Source organism: Ovis aries, chromosome 6 (genome assembly GCF_016772045.2).
Source record: "Ovis aries strain OAR_USU_Benz2616 breed Rambouillet chromosome 6, ARS-UI_Ramb_v3.0, whole genome shotgun sequence".
NCBI lineage: Eukaryota > Metazoa > Chordata > Mammalia > Artiodactyla > Bovidae > Ovis > Ovis aries.
The window spans coordinates 72,904,191-72,910,519 of record NC_056059.1 but is presented as its reverse complement, the minus strand read 5'-3'; positions in this window follow the sequence as shown (position 1 = coordinate 72,910,519).

The following is a 6,329-nucleotide window of genomic DNA, read 5'->3' as shown; positions in this document are numbered from 1 at the left end:
ACAGGAGGCTGCGCCGCGCACCCAACCCGCGCCGCCGCCGCCACTCCCGGGACACGCCCCCTCACCGCCCGCGCGCGCCCGCCGGACACGCCCCCGCCGCTGCCCTCGCGCGTAGCCGCCTGGCGCGCCCCGCCCCTGGGCGAAGTAAGTTGTGAGCCCCGGCTGCGCTGAGGGCGCACCCAGGGTTAACCGCGCCAGTGTCTCACTTGGGCTCTTAGGTAAAAAAAGACCCGAGCCCATCTTCCTTTGTTGATTTCCTTCATAAACTAACAACAGAAAGTTATCTCCCAGCCCTGGAGCGCTGTTAAAAAAAAGTCTACAGGCTTTGACCCTTCACTTTAGAAGCATTGTTACCCGCCCTTTCAAGTCTAAAACGCTCAAAATTACCTTTCAGAATTTCTTGAGGACTCCATCCATAGCCACCCTTAACCAATTAAGCTTCGTATTAAACTTCGTGAGGGGGGTGGGAATTATATATATATATAAACAGAAAAAAAACACAAAAACCTCGATCTGTTAATGAGTTGTAAGAAGAAAATGTTTCTGAAAGATCATGGACTTAAACTGTGAGAATGAGGACAGTGGGGACAAATCCCTAGACATGGAGAGTAAGCAGGTCATTGCTGAACCTTCAAAGTACTATTTCGGTATAGCATTACAGAGGGTAGAGAAGGTGGTGAGGATGTGGAGGCTGCTTAGTGAGCAAGTTTTGGAGAGTAACCTGCTTCCATTTTTTTAAACTAGGGTAGCCATGCATGATACCTGACACATAGCAATATGCTAGAGAGAGAATAGTTTCTGCACCCACTTCTTCTTTGTTTTCACCAGAAATACCTTATTAGTTTGCTTTGAAACCTAGTGGCCCTCTTTAAGCCCCTTAGTATGGAATTCAAGGGCCTGGTCAACAAGATCTAGATAAGTTGGACTATCACTAGTATTACTATAAAGACAGCAGCAAGTGCTACAGAGCTTCAGAATTGTTGTTCAGTCGCTAAGTCCTATATGATTCTTTGCAGCCCCATGGACTGTAGCACACCAGGCTTCTCTGTCCTCCATTATCTCCCAGAGTTTGCTCAAATTCTTGTTCACTGAGTAAGTAATGCCATCTAAGCATCCTATCCTCTGCCAACCCTTCTCTTTTTGCCTTCAATCTTTCCCAGCACCAGGGTTTTTTCCCAGTGAGTTGGCTCTTCACATCAGGTGGCCAAAGTATTGGAGCTTTAACTTCAGCAACAGTCCATTCTGAACATTCAGGGTTGATCTCCTTTAGGCTTGACTGGTTTGGTCCCCTTGCAGTCTAAGGAACTCTCAAGAGTCTTCTCTAGTACCACAATTTGAAAGCATCAGTTCTTCAGTGCTCAGCCTTCTTTATGGTTCAACTCTCACATCCATACATGACTACTGGAAAAATCATAGTCTGAACTATATGGACCTTTGTTGGCAAAATGATGTCTCTGCTTTTTAATATGCTGTCTGTGTGTGTGCTTAGTCACTCAGTCGTGTCCAGTTCTTTGCAAACCCATGGACTGTATAGCCCACCAGGCTCCTCTGTCCATCAGATTCTCCAGGCAAGAATACTGGAGTTGGGTTGTCATTCCCTTCTCTAGAGAATCTTCCCGACCCAGGGATCAAACCTGGGTCTCCTGAATTGCAAGCAGATTCTTTACTGTATGAGCTACAGGGAAGTTCATGTCTAGGTTTGTCATAGCTTTCCTTCTAAGAAGCAAGCATCTTAATTTCATGGCTGCAAAATCATCATCCATAGTGATTTTGGAGCCCAAGAAAACAAAGTCGGTGACTACTTCCACTTTTTCCCCGTCTGTTTACCATGAAATGTGGGACCAGATGCCATGATCTTAGTTTTTTGTATGTTGAGTTTCGAGTCAGCTTTTTCACTCTCCTCTTTCACCCTCACAAAGAGATTTTTTAGTTCCTCTCCACTTTCTGCCATCAGAATGGCATTGTCTGCATATCTGAAGTTATTGGTATTTCTCCCGACAATCTTGATTCCTGCTTGTGAGTCATTCAGGCCAGCATTTCACATGATGTATTCTGTATATAAGTTAAATAAGCAAGGTGACAATATACAGCCTTGTTGTACTCCTTTCCCAATTTGGAACCAGTCAGTTGTTCTAGTCCAATTCTAACTGTTGCGTTTTGACTCACATTTAGGTTTCTCAGGAGATAGGTAAGGTGGTCTGGTACTCCCATGTCTTTAACAGTTTTCCACAGTTTGTTGTTATCCACACAGTCAAGAATATCTAGAACTTCTCACAGTAGGTGGTTTATACAGTTGGGTTTTGGAGAATTAGAATTTCAACAAGTGGAAGATAATGGAAGTGACATTATACCATGGTAAAAACAGCATGCCCCAAAAGCTATGTATGAGGCCTCTTAAGTCTTTCTAGAGCTCCCTCAATTCCTTCTCTTTCAAGCCCCTTCACTGGTCTAGTTTATGAGAAAGCCTCCAGACTCTTTTCTCTCCTGGTCTACTCCTCATAGACCTGTTTCCCTAAATCTGGATGATATGTTATTATTTTTGCAGTGTCAGATGTAAGATGGCATGAAAGCTTTAATGTTATTATCAAAGGTTTTGATTTTTAATATTAAATGCAAGCCCTCTCTATAAATCAAACTGTAAGAAGTATTCATTTTCATCGACTCAAACAGAAGAAAGAAAAAAATGTGGAAAGAATAGAAAAAGAGAAAGAAAAATTAGAGAGAAGAAGAAAGGAAGCAAGGAAGCAAAGAAGGAGGAAAAAGGGAAGAAAAAAACTTTTGTAGGTGTGGTATGAAATTTTCAACATTTATTCTTTTTTTAAATTTAAACTAAAATCTAACTTGAATTGCATGGCTTTTTTTGATGCTGTAGCCCAGGGAATAAATCTGGCCTCAATCAACACTTCAAAGACATAAACTTTCTTTCCTTTTTTCATGCCCAAAAGGGCAAAAATGAAACATCTCTTTTTAAACTTACTAGATAAATGTCCTTCATTTCCTCAATCTGACTGCTTACTGGAAATGTTTTTTAATTGCAAATTTATTCCCATATATTGTGATGCAAATAAATGAATGGCAGTCGACAGCTGCATTCATTTAAAATTAGCAGAGGCCCTTGTTCCAGAGATGTCATAATCAGAGTGACCCAAATCATCATGACATGAAGGCCACAGGTCAAATTCAAGGCCAAGTTAAAAATCAATAGGAACTTTCCTTAGGAGAAACTGTGCTGTGAACTGGAATTCTTTTCCAAGAGGCTGTATTTTACTTTGCAGCATCCAAAATTTAAGATCATTCGCAAAATAAAGACCTTGAAAGGTGAATGAGTTCTGGTTTTCTCATTTTGAGACTGAATTCTTTACCATATATTTAATTCATCATTTAAAATTTTAATTATCATTATCTTTTAAAAGTTAATTTTGATTATAGTTGCTTCACAATGATTCTATGTTCTGAGTAATATTTTTCTCTAGAGATTTATTTCACAAGCTTGATTTAATATTGTTTTTGAGTTTCCATGTGCTTTTTATTCCTAACCATGTTTCATTTTTTTCTTTAGAAAAGAGCTTAATTTGACTGAACTTACAGTTAATGTTACACTGAATTACAATAATCTGTTTTAAATGTTGCATTTTAAAGTTGTCATTGTTTAAAAATTTGGGTGTAACATCTCCATCCTGATATTACTGGGTTTCAAGTCTATTCTTGATGTCACTAGCCAAAGAGATGGCTTTGGTCTGTCAGGGACTTATGTTTGGGGGTTTTTCTCCCATTTTCCCTACATTTCCAATAGTGCCTGTCACTGCTTGCATCTCCAGGAATCTTCTCCTGATATAACTGATCCTGTAGGGATCGAAACTCTGACACTGAAATTTTTGCTGTCTGGGTCAGCACAATTTCTCTTTCTCATTTAGTTCACAGTGAACTTACAACATAACTTGAAATATTGCTCTAGGGCTTCCCTGGCGGTTCAGTGGTAAATAACATGCCAACCAATGCAGGAGACACGGGTTAGATTCCTGGTTCGGGAAGATTCCATGTGCTGGTTGTATGTGGAAGATTCCACAAATAATCCACAACTACTGAAGCCTGTGTGCCTAGAGCCTATGCTCCGCCATAAGACAAGCCAGTGCAAAGAGAAGCCTGCACACCACAAATGCAGAGTAGCCCCTGCTCACCGCAATTAGAGAACAGCCTGCACAGCAACAAAGACCCAGCACAGCCAAAAATAAATAAATATAATTATTTTTAAAATATTGCTTTTTGCTCTCTACAACCTTATTCTGAAACTTTGGTGAAGGTTAAAAAAAAAAAAAAGTTGTGATAAATTAATCACTGCACTGGCCAAATAGGCTAGAGAACTGTTTCTCCTTCCCTCTGTTACTTTGAGAAATCGCTTCTCTTAGGATGGATAATCAGTAAAGTCCTACTGTATAGCACAGGCAGCTATATTCAATATCTGAGATAAATAATATAATGTAAAAGAACATGACAAAGAATACATATATATGTATAAATGAGTCATTGTTGTTCAGTAGAAATTGTAAATCAACTATACTTCAATAACATTTTTTTTAAAAGAAATCATTTCTCTTGAGTTTTGTCTATAAAAGGAAGAAGTTGCACTGGTGAGATCTAAAATTCTCACAGTTTAGAAATCTAAGGTGCTTTTTATTTTGTTAACTTTTGAATCTCCTGCAGATATTTTCTAGAAAAACTATATGCTTTTTTTTTAGTTCAATATACCCTAGTTTCTTCTCTGTAGCTTCATTTGTCCTCTGTAAGGAGACCCGCCATTAGGCCTATCAGAACTGAAGACAGAGATTTAAGTCCTGCTCAAGTAGGCTGTAGTCCATGGGGTCACTAGGAGTCTGACACAACTGAGCGACTTCACTTTCACGCATTGGAGAAGGAAATGGCAACCCACTCCAGTGTTCTTGCCTGGAGAATCCCAGGGATGGGGGAGCCTGGTGGGCTGCCGTCTCTGGGGTCGCACCGAGTCAGACACGACTGAAGCGACTTAGCAGCAGCAACAGCAAGTATTGTTGACAGTACTCTTGCTGCCAGTTGGGCCCTAACGTCTTATTCTGGTTCTGGTAACCAGAACACAGGGTCTCATCCATGATAGTATCTGCAGCTTGAGTCACACAGGTATTCCCTAAATGCTGAGAGAGTGAAGGAGGTGAGCCAGGGAGATCCAGAAGGAGCCAAGCTCCTCCTGCTCCTCAGGGAGCCCAGACCACATTTTGCATTACTCTCCCCTGTTCCTCTTCCACTCAAATCCCTGGCTTCCTTGAATCCTGGCTACTTGAAATTGCTGTTCTTTTTCTGAAAGACTGTCCAGTACCTCTCTGTCTGTGGAAGCTCATTCCTTCCACTCCTGAGTCAGATGACATCGTCTCAGCAGCCGCACTCTTTAGAATTACAGCCCCTCCCCTTTGCACCCAATCCTTTTGTCCTTCTCTGCTATTAGCGTTTATCACTAACAAACACACTTTGTATGTTATTTTAAAATTTTATTTACCATTTTATTGTTTATCTTTCCTTACTAGAACCAAAGTCCAGAAGAGCAGAGAAAAAAAATTTTTTTAACTCCCTCCCATCTCACTCCCCATCCCACCCCTTTAGGTTGATACAGAGTCCCCATTTGAGTTTCCTGAGCCATATAGCAAATTCCCGTTGGGTATATTTTACATGTGTTAATGTAAGTTTCCATGTTACTCTTTCCATACATCTCACCCTCTCCTCCCCTCTCCCCATGTCCATAAGTCTATTTTCTATGTCTGTTTCTCCACTGTTGCCCTGTAAATAAATTCTTCAGTACCATTTTTCTAGATTCCATATATATGTGTTAGAATATGGTATTTATCTTTCTCTTTCTAATTCACTTCACTCTGTATAATAGATTCTAGGTTCATCCCCCTCATTATAACTGACTCAAATGCTTTTCTGTTTATGGCTGAGTAATATTCCATTGTGTGTTTGTACCACAACTTCTTTATCCATTCATCTGTCGATGGGCATCTAGGTTGCTTCTGTGTTCTAGCTATTGTAAATAGTGCTAGTGCAATGAACAATGGGATACATGTGTCTCTTTCAGTTTTGGTTTCCTCAGGGTATATGCCTAGGGGTGGGATTGCTGGGTCATATGGTGGTTTTATTCCTAGTTTTTAAAGAAATCTCCATACTGTCTTCCATAGTGGCTATATCAGTTTACATTCCCACCAAGAGTGAAAGAGCATTCCCTTTTCTCCACATCCTCTCCAGCATTTACTGTTTGTAGACTTTTTGATGAGGGCCGTTCTGATTGGTGTGAGGGGATATCTCAT